Below are 17,868 nucleotides of genomic sequence, written 5' to 3' on the forward strand. Positions count from 1 at the left end.
ATGCAAAATATGTAACTTTACTGATGCCTACATTACTGAAAATAGCTATTTTTCTTATGGAAAAAGGAGAAACATTTTAATATTTTAGCAGGTATACTATTGGTTTTTTTCCAGTTTTTTTTTCAGCGATATGCACACTTAAGTCACCTAAGGATACTCTGTTTCCTACACTGTTTATTACGTCTTGTTGGTATACTGGTGTATTAGGAGGTATTTTTTATTTTTTGACAGTAAAAAACAGAACGAACTGCGTTATTTCAAAGTTTAAAGCTGGTCCATTTGTGTGAAACCATTTAGCAACTTTCAAAAAGCATCATTGACTACTTTCTCTGTTGAGTTTTATTTACATAGCTTCACCCTGAGTTAATGATGCATCGTGACTAAGAACGTTACATAATATAGGTCCACAAGTTTTCATTGTCCTGTTGGAGATATTATTCACCCAATGAAGAGTCATAATGATTTACTTTATTCCAAACCAGGATGACAGATTAATTTTTAATGTCTCTGTTTAGCTTCGTCAGTGCAGTGTACTGTTTTGATCGCTCCTCTGACCTATTTGCACAATTTTACATCTCATTTTTAAAAATTGATTACTAAAAATATTTGCTTAACAAGAACGTTTTACAGGGTTCCCATTTTCTTTAACGCAAATAAATTAATGTTTTATGGCTTCTTTCCATATTTGCTTGTTAACAGTATCCAGTAACGACTTCATTTTGTGATCTGATCAGTCAGTTTCGGACAGTATGTTCATGCTCTTGTATTGTTTACGACTTTTATTAATCTGTTGCAGTATTGTTTATAACATTATTTACTCAACAAGAATTTGGCATAAGAAATCACTTACCCATGCTATTTGTGTTCCACAAGTACTAACTTGCGTGGGACTGCAGTGTTATTGATAACTGGCCTACGTTTCCTCAATACTATTTCAAAAAGTTATTCAGTAGTCAGAAATTTGAAAGACTACTTCCAAGCAGCAGAGTTCTTCTGTATATCTGGTTACATATCCCACCACATGAAATGCACCAACGCAAATTCGCTCTCAAAAATCCTCATAAAACATTCAGAGTGGCAACTCCCCTATGCCTGAAGCCAGAACACTGCGTAAAGATCTAATTACTCCACCTCCGGTCACATCACGCAGGTTGTTTGAAAATAGTTTCAGTTATGGTTTGTTCATATGTATGTGAATTTCTGCATAATAAAGGAGGTTCAGTATATTAAGACTACACACTCCTCAATATCAAATTACATTTTTATCAGTAAAGTTCAAATATCTAGTTTATGAATGTTATCAGCTGACACGAGTTTGAAAGTGAAATATCTATTTTCATCTGTTTTCAACCACCATGCATCGAATTGTTCCCCTCAGTGATGCCATGATGCAGTCGCTTCTGACGGAGGTTACTTGGAAAAAAAATGAAAGCTGCAATATTATGTTTCCATTCTTCCTCATTTTATTGGAAATTTGAAGATCTAATTTCCACGTCGCTTCTTTGAGTTTAGTTGTTCCGTCGCAAAGCTACACTTGGTTTTTCAAGAAGTATCCAAGGACAAGGTTAAATTTCTGTTTGAGTAGTGAGAAAATGTTTCAAGGAATTCTTCGAGAGAGTCACTGTTGACACAAAAGGCTGTTGGCGGCATGATTAAACCGAAAGCTGTTCTACGTACGGGCGGCGCCGTGATGTAACGCGCTATCTAGATAAGTGATAGTAAGAGAGGCAGCCCTGTCCACATGTGCTCGCTACCTGCCCAAGCCAGTAGCGAGGCTGGGAGGAGATACCACTAGGAGCAAGTCGTGGGCACAGGGGACCCAGTCAGCGTGTAGCACGATTTCGTCGCACGCTCGTAAGCAGGTGAGACAGATAGTTTGGCTCTTACAGGTAGTTTGTCTGCTTAGTCCCATTTGAGTTTCCAAAATGTGTGATGCAGTTTTGCGTACCTATTCTGTAATTTTTTCTGTAGTTTACGTTTGTGTTATCTAAACACGAAGTCTCTTCTATCTAAATGTGTAGGGGACGGTTTTAACTGAACTTCTGTAACGGTTGAAGTGTCGTTAATAGATGGTACAAGGCGTAGATAACACAACTGAAGTAATATTCCTGCACAGACAGTGTTATTTTGGAATGGAAAGCGAGACTCCTATCTGGTAGAAGAAGTCTTGATTTCAGTAACAGTGAAGGAAGACGCTCTGTTTGAAATGAATGACTTTGCATATTATAGTGTCAGTAATGAGACAGTTTTCGTATATGGCAAGGGATTACTGAGACTATAAAGTGGTACCTGAATATAAAACGTAGTGGACTGTTTTCAGTGTTTGCTATTAGGCGTAATTCCTGTGAATTTATGCAGAACTATAGAAGATTTGAGGCTGGTGGTAGAGCAGCTAGAATCTGCGCAATGGTTAGAACTCGGTGTAATATCAGGATGTCTGCCGCTAAGGGGTCCGATTTATACCGTGTAGTACAGCGCTATGTAACATAATTATGTCGGTGGGTAAGAAACAGTGTGCTGTAATTGAGGTTCGAATTCAAAGAGTTCGTTCCCACACGTAGCATCCTTTCCTTAAGCATGAAAATATCAGACTACTCACGACCGCTGTGACATGTGCAACAATCCGACGCCTTGGGTTCACCATTTTCGATCATCCATCATACAGTCCCGACTTCGCCCTATCCGATTTTCGTCTCTTTCCAAAACCTAAACAACACCTTAGAGGTCTTCACTTTCATAGTGATGAAGCGGTGCAAGCACAGGTGAGGTTGTGGTCTCGTCAATAAACATTCTATAATGACACTATCAACAAATTGCTCTCTCGTTTAGAGAAATGTGTTCATCTCCAGGGGACTGTGTTGGGAAACAAACACGTAGACGTGAAAAATAAAGATGTAGGATGTTGATAACGTTTGTTTTATTTAAGAAGCCTTTAAGAGTTTTGACACAAAATATTCAGAGGCATTACTTTCCAGCAAGCCCTCATACATTATGTTAACTGTAAGCCCTATACTGTGTGTCAGTATACCAGAACAAATCCAAATGTCTTTGAACATGGTTGTATTTCACATAAAAATATTCTCAAGGAGCTTTATTTCCAGAGTTGTTCTCCAGATGCTCCGTCACTTAGATTATCCGAGTTAAACATCCCCGTCAACGTTAACTAGGACTGTAGGACTGTGTTGACGTCAAACAAAGAAAAATTTACGACTAAAGAAAGAGATGAGTAGTAACTGTTGAGTAATTAAGATGAAAGACAGAAGAAAATCACAGTTCTCTGTCAGTCCGCTCATGGATTACGGTTTGTTGCGTCAACCATGGTAGAGTTGACTTTCATACAGCCATTTGTTTACGCAGCGAAAACAGAGCTTGCATGACAATGTTGTGGATATAACTGCTGGTTTGGAACTGTATGTCTGTCGGAAGAAGGACTTCAGTATTCACCAGCGCAAGGAGGAATTAGTGTAGTCTATGGCTGACAGTGATCCTGAGATCAGCTGTCCACATCAGTGTAGGCCTACATATACAAAGCGCAGAACGTAGGAGGGTGGAAGCGGGAAGATGTCCAGGTTTGTGAGTGGCATCTGGAGGCTGCTCCATGGAACAGAGGGGCACCAGGGGAGTGGTTGTGCCTGTGTGGTGGCGAGCTCTCACGGTATTGGTTATGCACCTCTTGCTTCGTACACGGCATCTCTCCCCTGGGAGTAAAGTGTGAAGCCGATTAGTTTCATTAGCTTCCTGCTCCCTTACTTGTTAGCATGTGTACGTATGTTACTACCCTCGCATTTGTCTGGGACTCCATGGAAAACCGAAGAAAATCACGGTGAAAGGGTGGCCAGTCAAGTGTTCGCTACTTCGACGTCCACAGACTGGTCTGAAGTCTGCTTCCACTGGTTTGCACAGCTGGAGGCATTTGCAGGGATGGATGCTGGCTCAATCGGAAGGTCCCTCAGGTGGATGGCTGTATATACAAGTAAGTCTTCTGACTCAGTTGCAAAAAAGCCTATTAGTTCTGCCTATATGCTTGCGAGAATAGAGTGGCCTGATTTGATTTTTATGGCACGTTATGAGTACATGTGAACATTGAACCTAAACATAAGAATGCCGAACTGCCCGATACTATGACTGGTCCCCCTTTCTTTTTCCTATAGTCGCACACTAAAATGAGTACCTGATCATTCAGTTAGGAAAAAAATTATAACGAGTGTTGTCGAGGCTTGGTAAGTGGACACAGGAGTGGCTTTAAAATTGACATTAAAGTTCAATGCAGATGTCCGTGGAGTTTGTTCGCTGCAGATTGTGCACCGTATGAACTGGTTCTGTACTGCGATATAAAGGTCATTAAAGCACTGTCTTTATTGTATTGTTGTTCCAAGTTCTTCATGTACTCCTCGAAAGAGCATATAAATCTTTCAGCGAGTCTGTTGGCCTCAGAATGAAACTGTGGATTCCGGAAGTGTGAAACGCCATTGAATTCACAAAGGTCTTTAAATTCCTGAGAAGAAATTGTCTGCTGTCATCAGAGGCAATATATTTCGGCATTCCTTCAATAGAGGAGGAATTTGAAAAAGTCTGAATAGTCCTTGTGCAGGTCATGTCATCGATAACATTTGGATCACAAATGGAAATTTGGAGGCACCATCGATGAGGACGAACCAGCACCTTCCGAGAAAATGTCCTGCAAAATCAGTATGCAGACGTGATCAAGTTTCTGATCCCTGTGGCCACGGAGAGTATTGTGGAGACGGAGCTGACTAGTATTTTCGACATAAGCGTCATGTAGCCTACATCATTTCAATGTATTCGTTAATATTTCTCCAATAGCAATGCTCTTGGACTAACGAATTATTCGCCAGTGGGATTGTTGAAGGGTCTGTGGCGTTTTACATTTAAACACCGGAGCGATAACCACTGGTGTCTTGCCTGCTACTGAGTGCACCAGACTAACGTCCAACTACACTACAAGTACATGCCGCATGTTCCTATGAGAATCTCAGGTTGAGTGAGAAATGTCTAACGATTAGACCACTCCGTTCGGAAATACTGTTTGATCTTAGACAAAACGGGACCTTGAGGCACAAGTTGGGCAATTAATTTAAAGTTCTTGTGTACTTATTTAGTTGTGCATCGATAAAAGGAATCCTTGCTTTGCAAAATATCGCACCGCATTCTGCTTCAACGTAACGATTGCTTTGTAACTTTTGATACTGCTTGCTGCTTCGGAAAAATATCATCAAATTTTTGCAACAGATTATACAACTTTCCAGACGGGACGTCAGTTTGAAGCTAATTTGTTTCCTCAGGGATGGTGAAGTCGGAAGCATTGACGATATCCAGTTCCAATAAATTCGTTGCTCTATTTGTTTTTACATCCACAAATGTCATATGTATCGTAAATTTTTTATCATTGCAAATTGTTCTTTCACGGGAATCTCCAGCCTGCGAATTTTGGAATTCCTAACTTTGAGCAGGCGTGCTACTTAACGATTGAAATTGACGATCCCCTGAAAAGCTAATCATTTGCATATCACAGCATCTTCTTCCTGTCGGTTAAATTTCGCGTCTGTAGCACGTCATCTTCGTGGTGAAGCAATTTTAATAGCCAGAAGTGTAATAATAACCACGTGAGAACTGTGCTAGGGAATGTGATTGGTCGACTTCGGTTTATTGGGAGAACTTTAGGAAAGAGTGGTTGACATGTAAAGGAGGCCGCATATAGGATGCTGCGACCTGTCCTTGAGTACTGCCCTAGTGTTTGAGATACATACCAGGTCGGATTGAAGAAAGACATCGAAGCAATTCACAGGCCGGCCTCTAGATTTGTTACATGTAATTTCGAAAAACGCGTAAGTGTCATTGAGATGCTTCGGGAACTCAAATGGGAATCCCTGAAGGAATGTGACGTTCTCTTCGAGAAATACTACTGAGAAAATTTAGAGAACCGGCATTTGAAGCTGACTGCCGAACGATTCTATTGCCGGCAACATAAACTGCGGACAAGGATCACGAAGGTGAGATACGAGAAATTAGAGCTCTTACGGAAGCATATAGATAGTCGCTTTTCCCTCGCTCTATATGCGAGTGGAACAGGATACGAAGTGGCAGGTGGTGGTACAGGGTATCCTCCGCCACGTACCGCACGGTGGCTTACGGAGTATCTATGTAGATGTAGACGTAGATAACCAAGCTCTTACCAAGCAAATATTTAATCACCAGTCTGAGCAAATATTTAACTATTAGGCTGTAAAAGTGGAGCTAACTCAGCAATTAACTATTAAGATCTCCGAGCTAAAGCCTAATAATAATGAGGTTCTTATTGAACAAGTAACTAACCTTATCTCGGACAAAATATCTAATATTAATTTAGCTCTGGAGCTCTGAGCAGACAATTAAAGCTCAACTCTAAACTCATATTAATGAACGTTGAGCGTGAAGGCGCAAGTGTTCAATAGAGAAAAGGTATCTACAGATGAATGTAGCTAGACGAGAATTCGTGGCATACAATAACTAACTCGGTATTGGTAAGAAACAAGAAAATGGTGTATCTAATTTGCGGGAAGAATTCAGGTTAGAAGGCGGTAGCGATTTTTTATAGCCTTGTAACACTGAAACGTGGGGGTGCAATATACCCGATAATTTTCGCAAGGATATTTAAGCACATTTGGACTGTCTCATGGGAAAAGAGAAGAAAGGGTGTGTTGTGTAAAGTACGTTCTGGTTAGATTCTGGATGTAATCTCTGGGAGTTCACACTCTTTATGAAAACGCAGCTGACGACAGCATTTCTTCTTCTTTCGTTTATGTCATAGTCCAGCCATACCTTCTAACTCGTCTATGTCTTTTATCTGTAGTTTCTTCGACTACCAGTTACTCTCCTTATAAGTAAACTAGGGGTGAGGAAAAGCTCGATATGTTACTGTTATACGCAATTATGACAAATAGTGGTACCTCAAGTGTTGAAGAAACAGGTACATATACATTAGTGAAGTCAGACTAATTAAAAAGTCAACAGGCAGCGTCTGAGGGAAATAAGAACGCTCCAAGCATTCGTCCGTTTTGGGCATCGCGAATTTTGACCAGCCATTTATTGTACAGGCGCACGGTTCGAGCTCTGTTATGCGGCCGTTCTGTTACAAGAGCAGAAAGGAGAGCGTCTCCAAGTTGCCTACGCTTCACTAGTCCTGTCTGCTGCCGAACTCAAGTGTTCTGTGCACGAGGGGGAGGCTCTTGCCGTGCTATTCACCCTTGAGAAATTCAAACTTTACTTTGAACATCGTCCGTTCCTAGACGAGACAGTTAATCAGGCCTTGACTTGGGTGCTCGCCCATCCTCAGAAAACAGGACGGTCAGAGCATCCGCCTTCAGTTTTAGAGTGCGGCATGTGAGAGGATCGGACAACCAGATAGTGCATGCGATTTCCCAAGGAAAAACGAGGGAAGGGGGTGGGGGCGGGGCGACAGTCTAGGGTCTTGAAGGGAGACGTTTGGGCCGTCATTTAAGGGGTGACGGACGAAAATATTGCACTAAGTCAGAATTTTTTTTTCTCCGTAGTGGAATGTAGTAGACAAATTGGGTTTGCCACAATGAATAAACCACACATTGAAGTTTTTATCGGTATTTTCATTGGAAAATGTTAGTGTCTTCACTGCGTCGCTTGCCACTGTAACTCCGGCCGTGGTTATCTGAAACATGAAATTAACATATTAACCCTGATCCTTACAGATGTAATTTTGATTCATTGTAGGGAACTGAAAAAAAAGAAAAAAGGGCGAAATTATAGAAATTAGAAAAAGCTCATTTTTGGACCTCTCCTGTTTGGCCGAAACACATACTAAACATCAACATAAAAAAATCGGCTGCGATGAACTGGAGAGAATTCAATTTGCTTCAAGGGAGAGCAAAAATCATCAAAATCGAATGAAAATTGCAACGTAGGTGACGACAACCATGGCGAAAAAAATGTTTTGAGAAAAATTGAACAACCTTTTACGGTGAGCAAAGATGACATTCACTTGACGTTTCGTCTGTGAAAGCATTTTCATATGTACATTATAAACAGTAACTTACCTTTTACTATTAAGCATTGCCATATACTTGAGACTCTGCTATTTTTGTCTGTTGTGGTTTGTTTTGCACACCTTAGCCGTGTGTCCAGCATTTTTACAGTAATTGCAAAGTGCGTTGCTGTGGAAATAATCGTGTCATTTGTGGTTTGCAACACAGGGTGAACAAGATTATTCCGGATTATTTAAACTTGTTTTCTGACTGTAATGTGCACGGCCTGTATTTTCCGGGTCTGGCTCTGCAGATTGCTTTGCCGTAGCGGCTGTTTACATATAATGGACAGTCAACATAGTCGTACTGTACTGCTTCAACAGGTACGCGCATTTCTTTATATGCCCAAATCAGAGACATACAATCTCGTACAGACGGGTTTGTGAGACTAAACATGTCCTTATTTAATATACTGTCAGCGAATTCCACGACAAGCGTGTTGCAGATAAGTGAATCTGCACAAGATTTCTTACGCTGATCACTTTCACAATAAAATTTACGTTCCCGAGCCACACCCTGTAATTGAGTAATCCACTCTTCATAGCTTTGATATGACTTCTCAAAATATTTCTTTAAGATCAGAGTAAGAGAGAGAGCCACTAGTTCACAAGTAGGTGACAATTTCTGAAGAGGTTGAAATACGTTGGGGCCGGCATATGCTAATTAAAAAAGATTTGCCACTCTACACCATCAGTTATCTGATGCTTGACATAAAGCTGCTCCAGACGCTGTATATGGTTGTTCCAGGTCTCAGCTTCTCGGTCGAAAGGCGGAAATGACGTAGCGGCAGGTTTGATGACAGAGGTTTTTCTTGCTGGCCATCCTTCTTGCTTTCTTCAAGTTAGGCGACGTGCGTCACCATGAGCTCCTCAGCTGATGGCAGTTGCAGCAGTAAATTTAGTACGGGCTGAACGAGGAATTCCGGTGGGCTCATGTACGAAATATATGTTCAGGGTGGTTTATATAATTCATAAAAATTCTCCTGGAAATGAGATGGCTTAGCAGTTCTAGAATGTAATAATCACAAAATAAAGCCACGCACATTCGTGCACTCCAAGGAACAACTAAATATGAAAATTTTATCCTGCATAGTTTTCCTTTTTGTTTCTCTACTGTATTGTTTCTGTTAACTCTCGTCCACTGCCGATGAGAATGCTGTGGATTTGCACCGACGAAATTCGTAATCAGCAATTTACATTTTTCCTCGTCGCCAAAATTTTGAGAAATGGGGAAAACCGTCAACAGTCACGGTAGTACTTCCTTGTCGCCAGTTTACTAGCCAAAACTATTATCAGTTTTTAAAGCTTTTCTTCGCCACCCAATTGTTGTGGATATGGTAACTGAATATTATTATTAATTCAGCCCAAACATCCATAGTAGTAATAATTTTTTTCTCTTCTATAGCTCCTTAAACGTGGCTGTTTACGTGGCTGCTAATCAAGCACTTGTTGGACAAGGCTTCACTATAACAGAAATGTGACATCACAATAATAAATAATCAATATCGTTTATTGGGAGTATGTTACAATATACCGCAGTACGTTGCTATAACTTGCTGCGTGGTTTTATACCTAACACAACGATATCTAAATAATTCTGCTATCTCTTGACAGCCCATAATATTATCGCTATAACTGATACTAATATAGCAGACACTCAGTTAATGGTTATAATTCCCCATAAGCAGGGACTGAGAAGTCTGAAGGTAGTCTTCTGAGTACCGTACTGAGTTCACTGCTGCCACTGAGCAAAACTGCCTAACTCACTGGTTCAGATCTGTAAGAGTATCCACATCATGTTTTGGTGTCTGTCTATAGAAGGACTCCCAAGCCCCCAGTACAAGGTGGTAGCAATGGAGTCCGGAGTGGACTGCGCTCCATGTGGCTTCTGTCTCCACTATCAATGGACATATACAACAGCTCCGGGTTTGTGAGCGTCAGGTGAATGGATGTATTTGTATGGTGGCTGTCTCTCATGGTGCTTGTTATGCGCCTCTTGCTTGATCCTCGACAGGTATCATTGTCAATTTTCGAAAGCAATGACATCAAAAAATGGAAAATATTATTATCCTTATCAGCCAAATGAGAACAAATAATGTCATTCTTCAGCATAAGGAAGAGCGATAGTCATTGCTATATAAACAGTGTAAATGGGGCTCCCAGCATACAATCGAAAATAAAAGTTGCAATGAACCTGCGCAAAAGTAATTTGAAACAGAAAAGAAAAACTATCTCACATCACGGAGTTCTCTGCAATCCTAACTTTACCTAGGTAACATGCTTGTTACCAAAGTTGTCACTTTTCACTCACACGCTGGCACTTGGCTAGGACAGTCATGCAGATCTTGGGCGTGAAAGACTTTCAGCCTTTGGAGTACGGTCGTCACGTCATTATGAGGCAATGCCGTGGATTTCCAGTGAGCAAAAAGACGAAATTACACTGTCATGGAGACACCACTGCGAGCTGTGTATTCATACTGTATGAACAATCCAGTGTATATCACAATTTTATTTATTTTCGATACGTCGTTTCAGCCAGTATAGCGCATCTTCAGATGTAGACAGTTGTCGTAACCCATGTTGCGCATCGTCATCTGTACAAGATGGTCTACACTGGTTGAAACCAGTCACCGAAAACAAAGAAAATTGCGATCTAGACTGAGTTATTCAGAGGGTCATGCTGTATTTTTCAACAACTCCAAACTGAAGCATGGCTTTGAGATATGTGTGCATTTAGTGCTCAATATACGTAACACAACTGGTAGCAATGATGTGACAATTCAGGTTTTTCCGGTAGATCTGTTGAACTTACAGTTAGCAGGCCTGCTGCAGCATCACACTGTGGAAGTTGCGCAGTATTTTATCGAGGCAATTTGTGAGCAGCACTGGAAGTTAACTGCTGTTATATAGTGTCCTCTTTTTTTCATCTGTCACTCCACACTTTAGTGAGCACTGCTTGTTGTTGGTGAAAATCCTTCTTTTCTGCCAGATCCTAGAAAGCTGGGAGAGACGTAAACGAGTCGGTGTGTGATGTCTTATAAACGTCCGGAAGTAGCGCAAAGGAAATGAAATTGCTGCCTGACGTATGACATTGGTATGTCGAGAACGTATAACATTACACTTCGCGAAAACTTAGTCTAATTGATGATACCAATTTTAATATTTGTTGAAATGTTGGGCCTATGGCTGTATAAAGTGATGAGCTGTCCCTACAGAAGGCTGTCTGTTGCTGAGAAATTAAGACTTTGTTAGTGTAATGGATAAATAATCAAGCTACATCTCCTACTGGAAAGCGAGTTTATTTTGGACAAGTTATTTACCACTTTCGGGTAGAAAGGACCAGCACGAAGAATTGATATCAGATATATAAAAACAAATACTTCCATTTCAAGCCGGCTGCTGTAGTCGAGCGGTCATAGACGCTTCAGTCTGGAACTGCCCGACCGCTACGGTCGCAGGATCGAATCCTGCTTCGGGCATGGATGTGTGTGATATCCTTAGGTTACTTAGGTTTCAAAATGGCTCTGAGCACTATGGGGCTTAACATCTCAGGTCATCAGTCCCCTAGAACTTAGAACTACTTAAACCTAACTAACCTAAGTACGTCACACACACCCATGCCCGAGGCAGGATTCGAACCTGCGACCGTAGCGGTAGCGCGGTTCCAAACTGAAGTTCCTAGGACCTCACGGAAACCAGCGGCCGACTTAGGTTAGTTAGGTTTAAGTATTTCTAAAGTCTAGGGGACCGAGGGGACCGATGACCCATAGTGAACAGAGCCATTTGAACCTTCCATTTCACTGACATAAATACGAACATTTGAGCCAACGGAATATAGGAAAAGGTGCAAAACATCAGTCTCTCGCATAGTTGGCAGAGTACGAAAAGGATCCGTTGGAATTCTAAAGAATGTAGATTAACTTAGGGACCCTGGAATCTCTTGAGAGTAATCGACCGATGACTTGATGCAGGGGGACAGAGCCGCGGTTCTGCGCGTTTACCTGCTTCGTTGGCTTTGGCATGTTTCACTGCAAAGCCCCTGGCTCCATTCATATCGTGTGTGGACCCGTTCGACAACGCGGAGCGGTAGTCCAACTTGCCACTAATTACTTGTTGCTACTTCTAAAGGTCGGAGACGAGCAAAGGTGTCGCTGAGGTTGGGCGCTAAAAACAGGGAGTGCTCACGACGTGGAAGGAGTACTTGGTACCATGAAACGTTCCCTTGGGAACGTCACCGAAACGACAGCGACCGCATGCTTATCTTTTTTCTATTAACTTGTGCTTCGATGTGCCGTGTCATACGCCTAAGCAGTTCTCATTAACGTACTAGACTGTCAAAAACTGACAAGAAGGTCGTTTTGATTTAAATAGCAGAAGTAAGGTCTAGCAATAATTTCTTATTAAAATTCTATTTAATAAATGATAGTGACTATTCGTGAATTGCGTTTGTGTCCCCCCTTGTCCTTTCCACAGCTGGGAATATACGTTATTTCACAGATTAAGGTTTTGTTGTTAAATAGTTAGTTAATAATAACAGTTTATTGTCAAATTACAGTTTTGTATCGCAAATTGTCTGATACACCTTAGTCTTGGAAGATTTTATCACACTCCCCACTAAGAACTTAATTATTGTCTTCAGCACTTCTTAAAGTCACCGACGCTGCTGCCATATGCCACCTCACACTGATCTTTGTATGGATTCTACAACTGGTAACCCCCTACACAACGTGGTAGTACATTGTGCGCTCTACTAACCATGTAACACTTAATAACGTGACAACAACATCGTCTCATGGTAGTTTTCCAACAGAACAGCCATTTAGAGAATTTATCGTGCACTACAGTCAAGGCTGGTGCTATCTTGGTTATAACACGAACAGACGGAGACACTATCATAGACATTTTGACGTACTTTAGAGGAAATTCTTCAAGAATCTGGACTTTTTCATCTCTGTGAAATGGATATTTCATCCAACGGAGAAATTAAAGAACTTACTCGGACCCGTCAAGGACGGTCACTGCTGAACCAGTCAAGGACCATCTTTGTCGTGGGGAACAAACTGCACATGAAATTCCGGCTCATTTTCGAACGACATACATTGGGCAGGTGCATAGCATTGGTAGAAGACAACTCTCACGAGAATTATCGTCATACACAAACCTTGGCTAACAGGATAACTGCAGCGGCACTGTACACTGTTAGTAAGTATTATTACATGATTTGATAACCAAAATTATATCCTCAACTTTCTCCTTCAGAAATGCATTAAAGAAAGCAATATCTGTGTACACGCCGACAATGGCTTCGAAAGGGGTTCTGAATTCCGACACCGTACAGCCTGGAGCTCAGAGCTATCTACACTGAAGAGACAAAGAAACTGGTACACTTGCCTAATATAGTGTAGGACCCACGCGAGCTTGAAAAAGTGCCGCAACATGGACTCGATTAACATCTGAAGTAGTGCTGGAAGGAACTGACACCAAGAATCCTTCAGGGTTGTCCATAAATCCCTAAGAGTACGAGGGGGTGGAGATCTCGTTTCAGGGTATCCCAGATATGCTAAATACTGTGTTTAAGATCAGAAGAGTGTTCCTGGAGCCACTTTGTAGCAATTCTGGACGTGTGGGGTGTCGCTCTGGCGTGCTGAAATTGCCCAAGTCCATCGGAATGCAATGCACAATGAACATGAATGGATGTGGTGATCAGACAGGATGCTTACATACGTGTCACTTGTCAGAGTCCATCTAGACGTGTCAGGGGTCCCATATCACTCCATCTGCACACGCCCCACACCATCACAAAGCCTCCACCAAATTGAACAGTTCCCTGCTGACAGGTGGGATCCTTGGATTCATCAGGATGTCTCCATACCCGTACACGTCCATCTGCTCGATATACAGGGTGTTACAAAAAGGTACGGCCAAACTTTCAGGAAACATTCCTTACACACAAATAAATAAAATATGTTATGTGGCCATGTCTCCGGAAACGCTTACTTTCCATGTTAGAGCTCATTTTATTACTTCTCTTCAAATCACATTAATCATGGAATGGAAACACACAGCAACAGAACGTACCAGCGTGACTTCAAACACTTTGTTACAGAAAATGTTCAAAATGTCCTTCGTTAGCGAGGATACATGCTTCCAACCCTGGAGAATGGCGTATTGTATCACAGCCGTCCACAATACAATCACGATAGAGTCTCTACATTTCGTACCGGGGTTGCGTATACAAGAGCTTTCAAATGCCCCCATAATTGAAAGTCAAGAGGGTTGACGTCAGGAGAGCGTGGAGGCCATGGAATTGGTCCGCCTCTACCACTCCATCGGTTACCGAATCTGTTGTTGAGAAGCGTACGAACACTTCGACTGAAATGTGCACGAGCTCCATCATGCATGAACCACATGTTGTGTCGCACTTGTAAAGGAACATGTTCTAGCAGCACAGGTAGAGTATCCCGTATGAAATCATGATAACGTGCTCCATTGAGCGTAGGTGGAAGAACATGGGGCCCAATCAAGACATCACCAACAATGCCTGCCCAAACGTTCACAGAAAATCTATGTTAATGACGTGATTGCACAATTGCGTGCGGATTCTCGTCAGCCCACACATGTTGATTGTGAAAATTTACAATTTGTTCACGTTGGAATGAAGCCTCATCCGTAAAGAGAACATTTGCACTGAAATGAGGATTGACACATTGTTGGATGAATCATTCGCAGAAGTGTACCCGTGGAGGCCAATCAGCTGCTGATAGTGCCTGCACACGCTGTACATGGTACGGAAACAACTGGTTCTCCCGTAGCACTCTCCATACAGTGACGTGGTCAACGTAACATTGTACAGCAGCAACTTGTCTGACGCTGACATTAGGGTTATCGTCAAGTGCACGAAGAATTGCCTCGTCCATTGCAGGTGTCCTCGTCGCTCTAGGTCTTCCCCAGTCGCGAGTCATAGGCTGGAATGTTCCGTGCTCCCTAAGACGCCTATCAATTGCTTCGTACGTCTTCCTGTCGGGACACCTTCGTTCTGGAAATATGTCTCGATACAAAAGTACCGCGCCACGGCTATTGCCCCGTGCTGATCCATACATCAAATGGGCATCTGCCAACTCCGCATTTATAAACATTGCACTGACTGCGAAACCACGTTCGTGATGAACACTAACCTGTTGATGATACGTACTGATGTGCTTGATGCTAGTACTGTAGAGCAATGAGTCGCATGTCAACACAAGCAGCGAAGTCAACATTACCTTCCTTCAATTGCGCCAAATGGCGGTGAATCGAGGAAGTACAGTACGTACTGACGAAACTAAAATGAGCTCTAACATGGAAATTAAGCGTTTTCGGATACATGTCCAAATAACATCTTTTCTTTATTTGTGTGTGAAGAATGTTTCCTGAAAGTTTGGCAATACCCTTTTGTAACACCCTGTAATTTTAAACTAGACTCGTCAAACCAGGCAATATGTTTCCTATCATCAACAGTCCAATGTCGTTGTTGGCGGGCTCAGGCGAGCAGTAAATCTTTGTGTCGTGCAGTCATCAAGGGTATACGGACGGGCCTTCGACCCCGAAAGCCCATATTGATGATGTTTCGTTGAATGGTTCTCACGCTGGCACTTATTGATGTCCCAGCACTGAAATCTGCAGCACTTTGCAGAAGGGTAGCACTTCTGTCACGTTGAACGATTCTCTTCAGTCGTCGTTGGTCTCGTTCTTGTAGGATCTTTTTCCTGCCGCAGCGATGTCGAAGATTTGTTGTTTTACCGGATTCCTGATATTCACGGTACATTAATGAAATCTCCACTTCATCGCTGCCTCGGAGGCGCTGTGTCCTATCGCTCGTACGCCGACTATAACACCAAGCTCAAACTCACTAAAGTCTTGATAAACAGCAGCAGTAGCCGGTGTAACAACTGTGACAGACACTTGTGGTCTCATATAGCCGTTGCCGACTGCAATGTCAAAAGGTGCTTGGCAATTACAGGACGTGCTTGGATCAAGGAACAGTCGGAATTATAGTTGTAAACTGTTGTAGTTGCGCTGGAAAAGTCCCTGAGCTTCAAGCGCTAATAGAAAGCACAGAAGCGGATATCGTTATAGGTACAGAAAGCTGGCTAAAGCCTGAAATAAGTTCTGCAGAAATTTTTACGAAGTCTCAGACGGTGTTCAGGAAAGATAGATTAGGCAGAATTGGTGGTGGAGTGTTGGTGTCTGTCAGTAGTGGTTTATCTTGTAGTGAAGTCGAAGTAGATACTCTGTGCGAATTGGTGTGGGTGGAGGTTATACTTAACAGCCGAATTAAGTTAATAATTGGCTCCTTCTACCGACCCCCAGACTCCGATGATACAGTTGCGGAACAGTTCAGAGAAAGTTTGAGTCTCGTAACAAATAAATACCCCACTCATACGGTTATAGTTGGTGGGGGCTTCAACCTACCCTCGGTATGTTGGCAAAAATACTTGTTCAAAACCGGTGGTAGGCACAAAACGTCTTCCGAGATTGTCCTAAATGCATTCTCCGAAAATTATTTTGAGCAGTTAGTCCACGAACCCACGCGAATTGTAAATGGTTGCGAAAACACACTTGACCTCTTGGCCACAAACAATCCAGAGCTGATAGAGAGCATCATGACTGATACAGGGATTAGTGATCACAAGGTCATTGTAGCTAGGCTCAATACCATTTCTTCCAAATCCATCAGAAACAAACGCAAAATAATTTTATTTAAAAAAGCGGATAAAGTACCACTAGAAGCCTTCCTAAAAGACAATTTCCATTCCTTCCGAACTGACTATGCGAATGTAGACGAGATGTGGCTCAAATTCAAAGATATAGTAGCAACAGCAATTGAGATATTCATACCTCATAAATTGGTAAGAGATGGAACGGATCCCCCGTGGTACACAAAAAAGGTCCGAACGCTGTTGCAGAGGCAACGGAAAAAGCATGCGAAGTTCAGAAGAACGCGAAATCCTGAAGATGGGCTAAAATTTACAGAAGTGCGAAATTTGGCACGTACTTCGATGCGAGATGCCTTTAATAGGTTCCACAACGAAACATTGTCTCGAAATTTGGTAGAAAATCCGAAGAAATTCTGGTCGTATGTAAAGTACACAAGCGGCAAGACGCAGTCAATACCTTCGCTGCGCAGTGCCGATGGTACTGTTATCGACGACTGCGCCGCTAAAGCGGAGTTATTGAACGCAGTTTTCCGAAATTCCTTCACCAGGGAAGACGAATGGAATATTCCAGAATTTGAAACACGAACATCTGCTAGCATGAGTTTCTTAGAAGTAGATACCTTAGGGGTTGCGAAGCAACTCAAATCGCTTGATACGGGCAAGTCTTCAGGTCCAGATTGTATACCGATTAGGTTCCTTTCAGATTACGCTGATACTATAGCTCCCTACTTAGCACTCATATACAACCGCTCGCTCACCGATAGATCTGTACCTACAGATTGGAAAATTGCGCAGGTCGCACCAGTGTTCAAGAAGGGTAGTAGGAGTAATCCATTTAACTACAGACCTATATCATTGACGTCGGTTTGCAGTAGGGTTTTGGAGCATATACTGTATTCAAACATTATGAATCACCTCGAAGGGAACGATCTATTGACACGTAATCAGCATGGCTTCAGAAAACATCGCTCTTGTGCAACGCAGCTAGCTCTTTATTCGCACGAAGTAATGGCCGCTATCGACAGGGGATCTCAAGTTGATTCCGTATTTCTAGATTTCCGGAAAGCTTTTGACACCGTTCCTCACAAGCGACTTCTAATCAAGCTGCGGAGCTATGGG

At 42.2% G+C, this 17,868-nt stretch overlaps 1 protein-coding gene across 1 annotated transcript in view; it reads left to right on the forward strand.

The window, feature by feature from the left end:
• Positions 1-1,781: 1,781 nt before the first annotated feature.
• Positions 1,782-17,868, forward strand: part of LOC126354652 (UDP-glucosyltransferase 2-like) — an 82,062-nt gene continuing 65,975 nt past the window's right edge. The window contains exon 1 of the mRNA XM_050004428.1: positions 1,782-1,862. The gene's annotated coding sequence lies outside the window, so the exon portion shown is untranslated. The remainder of the gene's footprint in view (positions 1,863-17,868) is intronic.

Source organism: Schistocerca gregaria, chromosome 3 (genome assembly GCF_023897955.1).
Source record: "Schistocerca gregaria isolate iqSchGreg1 chromosome 3, iqSchGreg1.2, whole genome shotgun sequence".
NCBI classification, from domain to species: Eukaryota; Metazoa; Arthropoda; class Insecta; order Orthoptera; family Acrididae; genus Schistocerca; species Schistocerca gregaria.